Raw genomic sequence first — 17,456 nt, 5'->3', positions numbered from 1 at the left:
CACAGACGATGCAATCTCAATCGCACTCCACACTGCCCTTTCTCACCAGGACAAAAAGGAACACCTATGTGAGAATGCTGTTCATTGACTACAGCTCAGCGTTCAACACCATAGTGCCCACGAAACTCATCACTAAGCTAAGGACTCTGGGATTAAACACCTCCCTCTGCAACTGGATCCTGGACTTCCTGACGGGCTGCCCCCAGGTGGTAAGGGTAGGCAACAACACGTCTGCCACGCTGATCCTTAACACTGGGGACCCTCAGGGGTGTACTTAGTCCCCTCCTGTATTTCCTGTTCACCCACGACTTCGTGGCCAAACACGACTCCAACATCATTAAGTCTGCTGACGACACAACAGTGATAGGACTAATCACTGAAAATGATGAGAGAGCCTATAGGGAGGAGATCGGAGAACTGGCAGTATGGTGCCAGGACAACAGCCTCTCCCTCAATGTGATTAAGACAAAGGAGCTGATCGTGGACTACAGGAAAAGAAGGGCCAAACTGGCCCCCATTAACATCGACGGGGCTGTAGTTGAGCGGGTCGAGAGCTTCAATTTTTTGGTGTCCACATCACCAAAGAACTATCGTGGTCTAAACATACCAATACATTCGTGAAGAGGGCATGACAAAACCTTTTCCCCCCCAGGAGAGTGAAAAGATTTGGCATGGGTCCCCAGGTCCTCAAAAGTTCTACAGCTGCACCATCGAGAGAATCCTGACCAGTTCCATTACCGCCTGGTATGGCAACTGCTCGGCATCTGACCGTACAGCGCTACAGAGGGTTGTGCGTACGGCCCAGTACATCACTGGGACCAAGCTTCCTGCCATCCAGGACCTATATACAGTGGGACAAAAAAGTATTTAGTCAGCCACCAATTGTGCAAGTTCTCCCACTTAAAAAGATGAGGCCTGTAATTTATCATCATAGGTACACTTCAACTATGACAGACAAATTGAGAAAAAAAATCCAGAAAATCATATTGTAGGATTTTTTATGAATATATTTGCAAATTATGGTGGAAAATAAGTATTTGTTCACCTTCAAACAAGCAAGATTTCTAGCTCTCACAGACCTGTAACTTCTTCTTTAAGAGGCTCCTCTGTCCTCCACGTGTAACCTGTATTAATGGCACCTTTTGAACTTGTTATCAGTATAAAAGACACCTGTCCACAACCTAAAACAGTCACACTCCAAACTCCACTATGGCCAAGACCAAAGAGCTGTCAAAGGACACCAGAAACAAAATTGTAGACCTGCACCAGGCTGGGAAGAGTGAATCTACAATAGGTAAGCAGCTTGGTTTGAAGAAATCAACTGTGGGAATTATTAGGAAATGGAAGACATACAAGACACTGATAATCTCCCTCGATCTGGGGCTCCACGCAAGATCTCACCCCATGGGGTCAAAATGATCACAAGAACGGTGAGCAAAAATCCCAGAACCACACGTGGGGACCAAGTGAATGACCTGCAGAGAGCTGGGACCAAAGTAACAAAGCCTACCATCAGTAACACACTACGCCGCCAGGGACTCAAATCCTGTAGTGCCAGACGTGTCCCCCTGCTTATGCCAGTACATGTCCAGGACCGTCTGAAGTTTGCTAGAGAGCATTTGGATGATCCAGAAGAAGATTGGGAGAATGTCATATGATCAGATGAAACCAAAATAGAACTTTTTGGTAAAAACTCAACTCGTCTTGTTTGGAGGACAAAGAATGCTGAGTTGCATCCAAAGAACACCATACCTACTGTGAATCATGGGGGTGGAAACATCATGCTTTGGGGCTGTTTTACTGCAAAGGGACCAGGACGACTGATCCGTGTAAAGGAAAGACTGAATGGGGCCATGTATCGTGAGATTTTGAGTGAAAACCTGCTTCCATCAGCAAGGGCATTAAAGATGAAACGTGGCTGGGTCTTTCAGCATGACAATGATCCCAAACACACCGCCCGGGCAACGAAGGAGTGGCTTCGTAAGAAGCATTTCAAGGTCCTGGAGTGGCCTAGCCAGTCTCCAGATGTCAACCCCATAGAAAATCTTTGGTGGGAGTTGAAAGTCCGTGTTGCCCATCAACAGCCCCAAAACATCACTGCTCTAGAGGAGAACTGCATGGAAGAATGGGCCAAAATACCAGCAACAGTGTGTGAAAACCTTGTGAAGACTTACAGACCACGTTTGACATCGGTCATTGCCAACAAAGGGTATTTAACAAAGTATTGAGATAAACTTTTGTTATTGACCAGAGCGCAAAGTCTAGGACCAAAAGGCTCCTCAACAGCTTCTACCCCCAAGCCATAAGATTGCTGAACAATTAATAAAATCGCCACCGGACAATTTACATTGCCCCCCCCCCCTCCCTTTTGTACACTGCTGCTACTCGCTGTTTGTTATCTGTGCATAGTGACTACACAGCCACCTTTTTTACCTTTATTTAACTAGGCAAGTCAGTTAAGAACAAATTCTTATTTTCAATGACGGCCAAGGAACAGTGGGTTAACTGCCTTGTTCGGGGGCAGAACGACAGATTTTTACCCAACGCTCTAACCACTAGGCTACCTGCCTCCCCACCTACATGTACAAATTACCTCAACTAACCTGTACCCCCGCACACCGACTCGGTACCGGTGACTCTTGTATATAGCATCGTTATTGTTATTCTTATTGTGTTACTTTATATTATTACTTTTTATGTTTGTCTACTTGGTAAATATTTTCTTAACTCTTCTTGAACTGCACTGTTGGTTAATAAGGTCTTGTAAGTAAGAATTTCACGGTAAAGTCTACACCTGTTGTATTTGGCGCATGTGACAAAGCTTGATACGATTTGATATCCTCTGTTGCTCCTCAGAAGCAAAAGGAGGCAAAAAGAGTAATAGCTCAAATCTAAGGACTCGTAGGCCATAGTGATGACTTTCAGGGCAAAGGCCACATTTGGGAAAACTGAGTACAGGAAGGGTGTAGAGATAACGTGTGGATGTCCCAAACAACTTTAGCCGAGGCCAAAGCCATGAGCAGGGAAGCTGTGTAAGAGATCCACCGACTCCAGAGGCTCAAAGGGCACACTGTGCCTCCAAAACTAGCGTCAAGCCCCATGTGGGTGTGATAGGTTTACAGACTGGCGTGACACAACATACACCTTATAGGAACCACACAACCAGGGGGTGAGCCCCCATGTGGCTCCATCAACTCCCACATGACATGCTGAGATAGCGGCCAAGTACACTTTTAAAGAGAAACCAGCACTTTATCTTGTCACCAGAGCTCAAACACTTGCCACTTATACACATACAGCCCTCTCGTGGAAGACGCCCAAGCGGACTGAATGGTAGAAATAACATTCGGAAGTAAACCTCGAGCTATCAGATTGGCCCTCTCAGGGGCCAAGCCCATAGGAACCAAATATTTGGCTTGGGCCTACGAAGGCATGTTGGGGACTGGTTTAGGTGGTGAGATGCATCCAAGCGCTTGGCTAGCACCCAGAAATGAAGCAGCCACATTAATAATAGTCCCAGGGGAATGACCAATATCTTAGAAGCCATCATCTCCAGTAGGCGCAGGAACTGGCGAAAACGTACTGTGCACACAACGGAAACACCCAGGAATGGAATGCACGGCAATGGGGTTAAACAGCTCTTTTTTTCCCCTTTTTTTTACAGAAAATGGGACACCACCCTGGATGTGTGTAACACTGCTTGATCTCTTCACTCTGTTGCTATTAGCCAATCGTCCAGATAGGCCAACACCCTCAGACCCTGGCCCCGAAAGGGTGCCAGAGCCGCCTCAATCACATTTGAAAAGATGCAAGAGGAGAGGGACAAGCCGAACAGGAGGACCAAACACTCGTAGGCTATTGCCTCATAATTGAACCCCAGAAATATTCTGTAACTGGGCCACATGGGCACATGAAATGATGCATCCTTTTGAGCCAGGACATATGGACCATAACAGCCGCTGGTTTGTGAGCATTTTGGAGGTGCAAACTGAGATGCTTGCTGAGGACACATTCATCTCGGAAGGGGGAGGGGGATAGTCCCGACCCCTTTCAATACCCAGGGAATACCGGCTGTACCAGCCGTCCTGGATCCGACATAGAAACCAATTGAATTGTCTGCGTGATGACGTGATGATGCCTTAGAAGCATGGGGGATGTGCAACAAATTGTAGCCTGTACCTGTTTGCATGATCCAGAGCAACATTGTGCATGCACGCCGTTGGTTGGAGCAGAGAGCAAGCCTCCCGTCAAGTGCTTGCCAAAATTGCGGAATACCACTGGAAAATATGTTTTTATTTATTTATAGAAAGAAAACCAGTATTGAACAATATTGGGGGAAAAAATGTACAGTAATATGAGCTCTGTCTGTAAAACATTTACAGTGCATTCTTAAGTATTTACATTTTGTTACGTTACAGCCAATAGGACCATTCCTATTTACAAAACTGTTTCAATTCAGCGATATTATTGGGATGTCTGGTGTGAACTGCTCTCGAGGTCATGCCACAGCATCTCAATTGGGTTGAGGTCAGGACTCTGACTGGACCACTCCAGAGGGCGTATTTTCTTCGGTTGAAGCCAGTCTATTGTTGACTTACTTCCATGTTTTGACTCATTGTCCTGTTGCATCACCAAAATTCTGTTGAGCTTCAATTGGCGGACAGATAGCCTAACGTTCTCCTGCAAAATGTCTTGATAATCTTGGGAATTCATTTTTCCGTCAATGACAGCAAGCTGTTCAGGCCCTGAGGCAGCAAAACAGCCCCAAACCATGATGGTCCCTCCTCCATACTTTACAGTTGGGATTAGGTATTGATGTTGGTGTGCTGTGCCTTTTTTTCTCCACACATAGTGTTGTGTATTCCTTCCAAACAACTAAACTATAATTTCATCTGTCCACGGAATATTTTGCCAGTTGCGCTGTGGAACATCCAGGTCCCCTTTTGCAAACTTCGGACGTGCAGCAATGGTTCTTTTGGACAGCAGTGGCTTCTTTCGTGGTGTCCTCCCATGAACACCATTCTTGTTGTCAAGTGTGCTCCCTCTCCGGCCTCTAGGTCACTAGGCTGCTCATTAGGGCGCTCACCTGTCACCAGTGTTACGTGCAAAATGACACTCACCTGGACTCCATCACCTCCTTGATTACTTGCTATTTATGTGTCACTCCCTTTGGTTTCTTCCCCAGTCGTCATAGTTGCTGTTTAATGTTGGTGCGCTGTTTGTGCTTCTTTTTTTGTTATTTTATTTATTAAATGTATTCATTCTCTGAACTTGCTTCCCGACTCTGTGTATGTTGTTATACTAGGATTCTTCTTAACCTCATTGAGAATTCTGTGCTGTGCTAATGCAGTCATCTTTGCAGGACTGCCACTCCTAGGGAGAGTGAAGTGAACTTTCTCCATTTATGGACAATTTGTCTTACCGTGGACTGATGAACACCAAGGCTTTTAGAGAGACTTTTGTAACCCTTTCCAGCTTTATGCAAGTTAACAATTCCTAATCTTAGGTCTTCTGAGATCTCTTTTGTTCGAGGCATGATTCACATCAGGCAATGCTTCTTGTGAATAGCAAACTCAAATTTTGTGATTTTTTTTAGGCCAAGGCAGCTCTAACCAACATCTCCAATCTTGTCTCATAGATTGGACTCCAGTTTAGCTGACTCCTAACCCTAACTAGTTTTTGGAAAAGTAATTAGCCTTGGGGTTCACATACCTTTTCCAACCAACACCGTGAATTTTTAAATGATGTGTTCATCTGTTGTTGTGATGAAGATGAAGATGGATGCAGACATCCAGGTGTTTCCAAAGGGTTCTGTTTCTTGTATATTAAAAATAAACAGATACCTTACAGTGCCTTCAGATAGTATTCATTCCCCTTCACATTTCCACATTTTGTTACATTTAAAACTTAAATATTTCAATATACCATAATGACAAAGCAAAGGCAGGTTTAGAAATGTTTTCAAATGCAATTTTACACCACCGTTCCAAAGTTTGAGGTCACTTAGAAATATCCTTGTTTTTGAAAGAAAAACACTTTTTTTCCCATTAAAATAACATCAAATTGATCGGAAATACAGTGTAGACATTGTTAATGTTGTAGATGACTATTGTAGCTGGAAACGGCAGATTTTTTAAATGGAATATCTACATAGGCGTACAGAGGCCCATTATCAGCAACCATCACTCCTGTGTTTCAATGCCACATTGTGTTAGCTAATCCAAGTTTATAATTTTAAAAGGCTGATTGATCATTAGAAACCCTTTTGCTATTATGTTAGCACAGCTGAAAACTGTTGTACTGATTAAAGAAACAATAAAACTGGCCTTTTTAGACTAGTTGAGTATCAGCATTTGTGGGTTTGATTACAGTGTAATGGTTTTGACTTGAGGTTATTATTTATAGGGGTGCCAGGTAGGTTGTGCCTAGCAGAGAAAACATTGGTTTCTCCTTTTGGTTTGGGAGGGACTGAGTCCCATCTGGTCCGTCAAGTCTACACCAATACAAAGGACTTATGTACAAGTCAGGATGGAAATAAACTTTTCATAAACTTCAAGAACAACTATTCTTTTGCGTGGGTTGTATTACCAACATAAATGATTACACATACATATAATAATATAACACAATGAGTTCTGGTTCCTCCAGAAATGTCCTGTACCTCGGGCTTAAAAAGAGTCCAGCCCAGTAAAGGAGTTCAGGGAACTCAAGTGACCTTAGTCACGCAATGTTTGTCCGTTCATACAAGTGTAGCATAAACCCAGTATTAATCATACAATCAATACAACAATTATTTTACCACAACTATAAAGCGTATCAACTCTTACTAAGTCCTCAACTACAACTAACTACACAAATTATCACAGTATACATCAAAACAAATGAAATACCGTATACAAAAAGGTTGTAGTCAGACAATCCAATCCGCCAACAAATCTCCAGCGGAGAAAAGGCCAGGAAGAACAGAGAGGTGTAGTCCACAGACGCAAAGAGTGGATCCGGTCCGCCAACAGATCTCCAGCGGAGAAAGGCCAGGAAGAACAGAGAGATGGAGTCCACGGACGCAAAGAGTGGATCCTGTCCGCCAACAGATCTCCAGCGGAGAAAGGCCAGGAAGAACAGAGAGGTGTCGTCCACGGACGCCAAGAGTGGAGCCTGTCCGCCAACAGATCTCCAGCGGAGAAAAGGCCAGGAAGAACAGAGAGGTGTAGTCCACGGACGCAAAGAGTGGATCCTGGGTAAACTCTATTAGGCTACAAAACATGGAACTTAGGGTTGAACTCATTCACGTCATCTCCATCACAACCCCACTTTTGTGCAGCTGATGCTGGCTATTTAATTGGGAATTAAAGGGAAAGCACCCTATTGGAAGGAGAAGCACTGAGACGGTTCAGAATTGAGAAGCAGACCCCTCACAAGTCCTCAATGGCAGCTTCATTAAATAGTACCCGCAAAACACCAGTCTCAAAGTCAAGAGTAAAGAGGCGACTCCGGGATGCTGGACTTCTAGGCAGAGTTACTCTGTCCAGTGTCTATGTTCTTTTGCCCATCTTAATCTTTTCTTTTTATTGGCCAGTCTGAGATGTGGCTTTTTTTTGCAACTCTGCCGCGAAGTGGAAACGTCTAGGAGCAACAACAACTCAGCTGCAAAGTGGTCGGCCACACAAGAACACAGAACGGGACCACTAAAAATGGCCTGTCTTTTGTTGCAACACTCACTACTGAGTTCCAAACTGACTCTGGAAACAACGTCAGCACAATAACTGTTCATCGTGAGGTTTATGAAATGGGTTTCCATGGCCGAGCAGCCACACACAAGCCTAAGATCACCATGCGCAATGCCAAGTGTCGGCTGGAGTGGTGTAAAGCTCACCACCAGTGGGCACGGAGCAGTGGAAACGTATTCTCTGGGGTGATGAATTACGCTTCACCATCTGGCAGTCCGATGGACAAATCTGGGTTTGGCGGATCCCAGGGGAATGCGACCTGTTCCAATGGATAGTGCCAACTGTAAAGTTTGGTGAAGAAGCAATAATGGTCTGGGGCTGTTTTTCATGGTTCGGGGGAGGTCCCTTAGTTCCAGTGAAGAGAAATCTTAACACTGCAGCATACAATGACATTCCAGACAAGTCTGTGCTTCCAACTTTGTGGTAACAGTTTGATGAAGGCCCTTTCGTGTTTCAGCATGACAATGCCCCCTTGCACAAAGCGAGGTCCATACAGAAATGGCTTGTCGAGATTGGTGTGAAAGAACTAGACGGGCCTGCACAGAGCCTTGAACTCAACCACCTTGAACACCTTTGAGAAGATTTGGAACGCCGACTGCGAGCCAGCCCTAATCGCCCAACACTGTCTTATATGCCCCTTTTTTTCATCATGGTTCTAACTTGGTGTACATGGTGAGCACTGTAAGAATGGCCTATGTTCTGAATTCTGTCACTGTACATTTAAAAAGTACTAAACAAATAGTTATATTGGAAAATGTTACGTCCGGATTGCCTCTTATCCACTTGTCGTCCCTTTAGGCCATAGTTTGTACATTTCAACTGTCAGTAGAAACCACATTTGTTTAAGTAAGTCAGCCATTTCAGCTATGTTTTTTTTAAAGGAAGTAAATGAGGATGAATGAACTGTTTCACTGCCAGACAAGGCTGCCCTTATAGCCAGGTGTAATAGTGGTAAGGTGTCGGGACTGCTGTTGCGACAGCTTTATGTAGACCCTATGTGGGTTTGTGGGCACCTTTTGTCACCGTTATAGTGCAATTAATGTATTGTTTAGTGTAGTGTAGTGTAGTGGCTTATCTGGCATGCATTCCACATTTTCGATTTTTGCCCCACCAAGATTTACGTGCTAAAATCGCCAATAACATACGTCTGGTCAGTCCTTCAGAACAACTCAAGGAGTTTGTTGTGCTCCTTACAAAACCTGTTTTCTAGGTTTCCACAGGGTTGATGTGTGTCTTCAAGATCTGATGAGGCTGCAGGTGAGTCTCACAGTAAGAGGTCAAGTACTACAGGCATGACTTCAGAGTTTCGTCCCGGTACATACATCATAGGCCACTTCTCCAGGGCCGGCATGGCTTTGGTCTGGGCTGCTTGTAGCTTTTACTTGACCTGACTTCCTGAACGAAGGAGCAATCTCAGAAATGAAGGTATTGATGCGAAGCTCAGATCTCCTGTAGAATGTATCCTTAAACAGTGGACACTGGCACAGGCCATTACTGTCCCAGTACTTTCTGATGCAGGCCACCCAGCAGTTGTCTCCACATGAAGTGGTGACAGGCTCAATGAACACATCCAAACAGAACACAGGAACTGTGCTTCTGACAGGAGACTGCTGGAGGATGCCATATCTAGACAATGAGTCCAAATGTGAAACCATGAAGCAATTCCTTGAATCTCTCGCTCTTGATATTATTATGTAGTTGATTCTTCATGAGCTTGTATAAAGTGTCATTGAGTGTAAATGAATAACTAGTATAAATGCAATCTTGATAAATGGTTTCACTAATGACTCATTTATGACAATTTCCAATGACACTGAAAATTGTCATTAAGACAACAGGTTAAGACACGAACACAGTAGTTCATCAGTTGTCTCGGCTTACCTGTGTGTGTCTGTGACTGCGATCTCTGTTCATTCTGTTTGTGAAAGAGGTCTGGAGAACCTATAGTTACTTATCACGAGAAATAGCCATAGTTTTGGTTAATTAAAATACATTTTTATATTAAAATGTAGGAACTGGGTTTCTAAATTTTGAACCCCTGCTATTTCTGGGGTTCGATCCTTAAGGAGGAGGACAGCCAGATGCTATCGGAAAAATAATATTTTGGTTGTGTTTATTAAGGTCTTGGGTCACATTAGATTAAGACTTATTTTTACTGTAGGTTATCTATTGCCTCGTGCTCAAGTGTGGAGCTCATGGAACAGTGTTATTTTTTGGAAAAAGTGAGGTATTGAAACCTCATAATCTGCTCTTTATGATTCTATATAGTAATCAAAACATCTTACGTGCATGTGACTCTATAAAAGGATTAGAAAAAGTCACGTTTTGGTGCTCACAACAAAAAAGATATCCTCTTAAAACAATTCTGTTTAATTGAGGTAATATGTACGTTGGTAGAGTTAAAGTGAAAAGTGACGATGCATAGATAATAAAAAGAGAACAGCGTAAAAATGGAGGGTGGGGGGGGTCTTATGGCTTGGGGGAAGAAGCTGTTAAGAAGCCTTTTGGAGCTCAGGTACCACTTGCAATGTGTTAGCAGAGAGAACAGTCTATGACTACGGTGGCTGGAGTCTTTGGCAATTGCTAGGGCCTTCCTCTGCGGACACCACCATGTATAGAGGTCCTGGATGGCAGGAAGCTTGGCCCCAGTGATGTACTGGGCTGTAGGCACTAACATCTGTAGTGCCTTGCGGTCAGAGGCTGAGCAGTTGCCATACCAGGCTGGGATGCAACCTGTCAGGATGCTCTCAATGCAGCTGCATAACCTATTGAGGAACTGAAGACCCATGCCAAATCTTCTCAATCTTCTGTGGGAGAATAGGCATCGTCGTACCCTCTTCACGATCATCTTGGTGTGCTTCGACCACAACAGTTCATTGGTGATGTGGACACCCAGGTACTTGAAACTCTCAACCAGCTCCACTACAGCGCCGTCAATAAGAATGAGGGCATGCTCGGCCCTCCTTTTCCTGTCGTCCACGATCTTGTCCTTTGTCTTGATCTCTGACCTCCTCCCTATAGGCTCATCTCATCGTTGTCGGTGATCAAGCCTACCACTGTTGTGTCATCGGCAAACTTAATGATGGTGTTGGAGTCGTGCTTGTCCATGCAGTCATGGGTGAACAGGTAGTACAGGAGGGGACTGAGAACGTACCCCTGAAGGGCCCCCATGTTGAGGATCAGCGTAGCAAATGTGTTGTTACCTACACTTACTACCTGGAGGCAGACCGTCAAGAAGTCCAGGATCGAGTTGGGGAGGGAGGTGATTATTACCAAGGTCCTTGGCTTAGTGACGAGCTTTGAGGGCACTATGGTGTTGAATGCTGAGCTGTAGTCAATGAATAGCATTCTCAATATAGGTGTTCCTTTTGTCCAGGCGGAAAAGGGCAGTGTGGAGTGCAATAGAGATCAGCATCAGTTTGTGGTGGTAAATAGACAGCTACAAAAAATATAGATGAAAACTCTTGGTAAATAGTGTGGTCTACAGCTTATCATGAGATACTTTACCTCAGGCGAGCAAAACCTTGAGACTTCATTCATCTTAGATTTCGTGCAACAGCTGTTATTGACAAATAGACACAGACCGTCATCCCTTGTCTTTCCGGAGGCAGATGTTCTATCTTGCTGATGCATGGAAAACCCAGCCAGTTGTATGTTATCCATGTCGTCGTTCAGCCACGACTCTGTGAAACAAGATATTACAGTTTTTAAATGTCATGTTGGTAGGATAGTCTTGAGCGGAGCTCATCCATTTTATTATACAATGATTGCGTGTTGGCTAATAGGACTGATGGTAGAGGCGGGTTACCCACTCATAGTCGGATTCTTACAAGGCACCCTGACCTACGACCCCCATATCTCTGTCTCTTCTTCATGCAAATGACAGGGATTTGGGCCTTGTCCGGTTTCTGAAGTAAATCCTTTGTGTCCGACTCGTTAAAGAAAAATCTTCGTCCAGTACAAGGTGAGTAATCGCTGTCCTGGTATCCAGAAGCTCTTTTTGGACTTAAGAGATGGTGGCAGAAACAGTATGTACAAAATAAGTTACAAATGACTCGAAAAAACACACACAATAGCACAATTGGTTAGGAGCGGTTAGGAGCTAAACTGCTTGTCGTAAGCTGCTTGCTTTACACTGTACTGCGTGATAGTAAACCCACAATCCCATCCATGTGTACAAACGGGCTAGTTTTAGTAGCTATGTTGACTATAATGCTAGTTAATATGGTGACAACAATGTAGGCTGTTTAGCGGTTATGGTATGAAGGTTTGGCTTGGTGAGTTTAGTCCACATTTGAAGGAAAAAAGTTAGAGGAGGACAGTACGTAGATGGGAAAAGGAATTATACAACGAGCAAAGTGATGATGCTGTACGTGGCCGCAATGAAAGTGACTGTGTGTGCTGTTGATCAAGGGTATATTGATTCCGTCAATTCCTTTGCAAAACCTCTCTTAAATGTAAGCAAATGGAACAAAACAGGGATGGATGTACCTGACTTTGTCCAATAGAAACGTTGGTTTTAATTGGGCTAATGATTACACCCAAGATCAGCTAGATGCGAGAGTGTGCAAGGTAGTATTGCACACTGTCTGTCACCTTGAGTACTCCAATTTGCACTGTCGACCTGTGCACCTTCATTATAAACTTTCATTTGTAGGCTAGGTTGTAGTAACCTCATGAAGGGTATAGGGCAAATTTGAGTATAATGTAGTAGCCTAAACCTATCGATGTTACGTTGAGCTGGGTGAATAGAATATGAATTACAATCATCCAATATCATCCAATATGCTGTAATAGAAATAAGGTCATGTTAATAAAAATCCTCCTCCTAATCTGAAACACCCCCGACCACAACTGACCAATACACACACACACAAACTCACTTTTTCCAGTCCTTCCTCCTTTAGACTGATTACGTCCAGGTCGAAGTCTGTCCTCAATCCGTTAGTTTTGTTGAAGAGGATGTGTCCAGTCAAGCCATCCCAATGGGCCTATTGAGAGGGGCGCACGCACGCACGCACACACACACACACACACACACACACACACACACACACACACACACACACACACACACACACACACACACACACACACACACACACACACACACACAGACCACCTAATTCAACTAAAAAACAAAGTCCAACGTGTCCAATCTAGACCTTCCGCCTGGCTCTCTCCACACAGTCTGCATTTAAATACAACAATAAACTTTGAGAGACGAGCACCACAGAGGCTTGTTTGACAGGTATTGGAGTTCATTACACTGTGAAGTTGGTTGTGTTTGAATTTTTACTTCAAAGTAATTGGAGGATCAGAGAGACACGTCGCTGGGAGAGATATGAAAGACTAAAGTGGGAGGGGGACAGTACATTTGTATTTAAGCAGGGAGTCATGCTGAGACCATGGCATCTTTTCCAGCTCTGAATGAACACATCAATAAACAACAAGTACACTTATATATATATACACACAGTCGTGGGAAAAAGTTTTGAGAATACATTAATTTTCACAAAGCATTAATTTTCGCGAAGTCTGATGCCCCAGTTTGTAAGCTGGCAATTTACATATACTCCAGAATGTTGTGAAGAGTGATCAGATGAACAGCAAATAATTGCAAAGTCCCTCTTTGCTATGCAAACTGATTCCCAAAAACACATTTCCACTGCATTTCAGCCCTGCCACAAAAGGACCAGCTGACATCATGTCAGTGATTCTCTCGTTGACACAGGTGTGAGTGTTGATGAGGACAAGACTGGAGATCACTCTGTCATGCTGATTGAGTTTGAATAATAGACTGGAAGCTTCAAAAGGAGGGTGGTGCTTGGATTAATTGTTCTTCCTCTGTCAACCATGGTTACCTGCAAGGAAACACGTGCCGTCATCATTTCTTTGCACGAAAAGGGCTTCACAGGCAAGGATATTGGTGCCAGTAAGATTGCACCAAAATCAACCATTTATCGGATCATCAAGAACTTCAAGGAGAGTGATTCAATTGTTGTGAAGAAGGCTTCAGGGCGCCTAAGAAAGTCCAGCAAGTGCCAGAACCGTCTCCTAAAGTTAATTCAGCTGCGGGATCGGGGCACCACCGGTATAGAGCTTGCTCAGGAATGGCAGCAGAAAGGTGTGAGTGCATCTGCACACACAGTTAGGTGAAGACTTTTGGGAGGATGGCTTGGTGTCAAAAAGGGCAGTAAAGAAGCCACTTCTCTCCAGGAAAAACATCAGGGACAGACTGATATTCTGCAAAAGGTACAGGGATTGGACTGCTGAGGACTGGGGTAAAGTAATTTTCTCTGATGAATTCCCTTCCGATTGTTTGGGGGCATCCGGAAAAAAGCTTGTCCGGAGAAGACAAGGTGTGCGCTACTATTAGTCCTGTGTCATGCCAACAGTAAAGCATCCTGAGACCATTCATGTGTGCGGTCGCTTCTCAGGCAAGGGAGTGGGCTCACTCACAATTTTGCCTAAGAACACAGCAATGAATAAAGAAAGAATGGTACCAAAACATCCTCCGAGAGCAACTTCTCCCAACCATCCAGGAACAGTTTGGTGACGAACAATGCCTTTTCCAGCATGATGGAGCACCTCGCCAAAAGGCAAAAGTGATAACGAAGTGACTCGGGGAACAAAACATCGTTATTTTGGGTCCATGGCCAGGAAACTCCCCAGACCTTAATCCCAATGGGAACTTGTGGTCCATCCTCAAGAGGCGAGTGGACAAACAAAAATCTGCAAATTCTGACAAACTCCAAGCATTGATTATGCAAGAATGGGCTTCCATCAGTCAGGATGTGGCCCAGAAGTTAATTGAGAGCATTCCAGCGTGGATTGCAGAGGTCTTGAAAAAGAAGGGTCAACACTGCAAATAGTGACTCTTTGCATCAACTTCATGTATTTGTCAATAAAAGCCTTTGACACTTGTAAAATGCTTGTAATTCTACTTCAGTATTCCATAGTAACATCTGACAAAAATATCTAAAGACACTGAGGCAGCTAACTTTGTGGAAATTAATATTTGTGTCATTCTCAAAACTTTTGGCTGTTCACACACACACTACCGTTCAAAAGTTTGGGGTCACTTAGAAATGTCCTTGTTTTTGAAAGAAAAGCTCGTTTTTGACCATTAAAATGGAATCAAATTGAAATACAGTGTAGGCATTGTTCGTGTTGTAACTGACTATTGTAGATGGAAACGGCAAAATTTTATGGAATATCTACGTAGGCGTACAGAGGCCCATTATCAGCAACCATCACTCCTGTGTTCCAATGGCACGTTGTGTTAGCTAATCCAAGTTTATCATTTTAAAAGGCTAATTGATCATTAGAAAACCCTTTTGCAATTATGTTAGCACAGCTGCAAACTGTTGTACTGATTAAAGAAGCAATTAAACTGGCCTTCTATAGACTAGTTGAGTATCTGGAGCCTGAGCATTTGTGGGTTCAATTGCAGGCTCAAAATAGCCAGAAACAACTATCTTTCTTCTGGGACATTTCAGTCTATTCTTATTCTGAGAAATGAAAGCTATTCCATGCGAGAAATTGCCAAGAAACTGAAGATCTCGTACAACATTGTGTACTACTCCTTTCACAGAGCAGCACAAACTGTCTCTAACCAGAAGAGAAAGAGGAGTGGGAGTCCACGGTGCACAACTGAGCAAGAGGATAAGTACATTAAAGTGTCTAGTTTGAGAAACAGACCCCTCCGAAGTCCTCAACTGGCAGCTTCATTACTCACTAAACACCAGTCTCAACGTCAACAGTGAAGAGGTGACTACGGGACGTTGGCCTTCTAGGCAGAGTTCCTCTGTCCAGTGTCTGTTCTTTTTCCCATCTTAATCTTTTCTTTTTATTGGCCAGTCTGAGATATGGCTTTTTCTTTGCTGCTCTGCCTAAAAGTCTAGCATCCCGGAGTCGCCTCTTCACTGTTGATGTTGAGACTGGTGTTTAGTGAGTCACTAAATAAACTGAGTAGTGGAAACTTAAACACGAGCCATAGTCATATTAACTTAATTGCATGAAGTCATACTTACTGAATTCCTCCTAATCTGAATTTCAATGAAATGATAACATTTGAAGTATTACGGTACCTCTTTGATGAGGCTTATAAAGCGCGCTCCGAAGCGCCAGGGTTTGTGGCGGTTGCACTGCAGCGAGCTGACAGTGATCTGCTGCGACTGCTGCACTGCCACCGCTACCACGTGCACCGCGTCGTACATCAGCGCTGCGTCCGTCTGCACAGAGAGAGAGATATGATGTCAGAGCATTATTACATCATGAGACAAAAGGTGTCTCTTGCTAAATAGATTTGATTAGATTTACTTTACACAAATTGTATAAGGTTAAATACAATACATTGTTATGTCAGAGCATGATTACATAATAAAGTGCATTATGATGTCAGATCATTATTAGGCCTGCTTCATCAAGGGCTTAATGATGTCAGAGCATTATTACATCATGACGGGCACTATAATGTCATAGCATGTTTTATTAAACCTGCACTGCGTAACTATGTGGGTACAGGTGTTTTTGGACCCTTCTGACAAGAATGTAGTATTTCTTTGAGATTTGAACACGTATCCCAGAAACCCCAGCTCTCATTGGTCGGATGACGTAGCATCAACATCCGCTCTGAGACTTTGTGGCTATTTTATCTCGTAGAATCCCAGTGTTGCCAATTTCAGGAAATATGAGACTGTGGATGCATGCGATGTGATAACAGTTATGGACAACATTGAAGATAACTTGATTCTACTTGAGAAACAATGTCTTACGAACAGGTACATTTTTTTTTACATGTTAAAATATTCACGTTGTCAGCCAAAAAGGTAGGTAACGTTAGCTAGCTAGCTAAATGGTTGTCAATAGCTACAGTGATTTTCCCTGTCTGGTAAAAGATATCAATATGACAATAGCTTTTTACATTAGTTAACAGACTTTGTAAATAAAAAAGTGTAAAATAATTAATTTTTACTATCATAGCTCTGCATTCATTGAAAATAACTTTGGTTTTGGCTAGTCCGTTGCCCTTCATGCACGCCTCCAACTCAATCATCAAGTTTGCAGGCGACACAACAGTTGTAGGCCTGATTACCAACAACAATGAGACAGCCTACAGGGAGGAGGTGATGGCACTCGGTGTGTGGTGTCAGCAAAACAACCTCTCACTGAACGTCAACAAAACAAAGTGATCGTGGACTTCAGGAAACAGCAGAGGGAGCAGCCCCCTATGCACATAGACGGGACAGCAGTGGAGAATGTGGAAAGTTTTAATTTCCTCTGCGTACACATCACGGACAAACTTAAAATGGTCCACCCACACAGTGTCGTGAAGAAGTTGCAACAGCGCCTCTTCAATCTCAAGAGGCTGAAGAAATTGAGCTTGTCACCTAATACCCTCACAGGCTTTTACAGATGCACAATTGAGAGCATCCTGTCCGGCTGCATCACCGCCTGGTACGGCAACTGCACCACCCACAACCGCAAGGCTCTTCTGAGGGTGGTGTGGTCTGCACAACGCATCGCCGGAAGAAAACTACCTGCCCTCCAGGACACCTACAACACCCGATGTCACAGGAAGGCCAAAAAGATCATCAAATACAACCACCCGAGCCACTGCCTGTTCACCCCGCTATCATCCAGAAGGTGAGGTCAGTACAGGTGCATCGAAGCTGTACTCCTAGCTATACTAGCTAGCCAATAACATTACTGGGATGGCCCCTT

At 43.8% G+C, this 17,456-nt stretch overlaps 1 pseudogene; it reads right to left on the bottom strand.

Annotated features, from left to right (window-relative positions):
• The window catches only part of LOC135557366 (glutamate receptor ionotropic, kainate 2-like), a 192,369-nt pseudogene that overhangs the window by 62,788 nt on the left and 112,125 nt on the right, over nt 1–17,456 (bottom strand).

This window comes from Oncorhynchus masou, chromosome 16, assembly GCF_036934945.1.
Source record: "Oncorhynchus masou masou isolate Uvic2021 chromosome 16, UVic_Omas_1.1, whole genome shotgun sequence".
NCBI classification, from domain to species: domain Eukaryota; kingdom Metazoa; phylum Chordata; class Actinopteri; order Salmoniformes; family Salmonidae; genus Oncorhynchus; species Oncorhynchus masou.
The sequence above is the reverse complement of the archived record's forward strand: the minus strand, read 5'-3'. Positions and strand labels throughout refer to the sequence as shown.